The following is a 320-nucleotide window of genomic DNA, read 5'->3' as shown; positions in this document are numbered from 1 at the left end:
CGTGTGCTCTTCCGATCTATTGTCAAAATCCGGTAATTGTTTAATTTCGAATAATATAGAAATTCTAATAAATATTGATGGTTTACCGATTGCTAAAAGTACAAGTAGCCAGTTTTACCCTATATTATGTAGTATTTTCACTACTTCAAATGTTGACATTGTTGGAATATATCATGGTAATGCAAAGCCGAGCGATGCAAATGTTTTTTTAACAGATTTAGTAAATGACATAAATGAAATAACATGTAACGGTATATATTATATTTCAAAATTATATTCTATAAAAATGAAAGCATTTATTTGTGATGCGCCTGCGAAGT

This window comes from Wasmannia auropunctata, unplaced genomic scaffold, assembly GCF_000956235.1.
Source record: "Wasmannia auropunctata unplaced genomic scaffold, wasmannia.A_1.0 LD336053.1, whole genome shotgun sequence".
NCBI lineage: Eukaryota > Metazoa > Arthropoda > Insecta > Hymenoptera > Formicidae > Wasmannia > Wasmannia auropunctata.
This window is presented reverse-complemented; position numbering follows the sequence as displayed.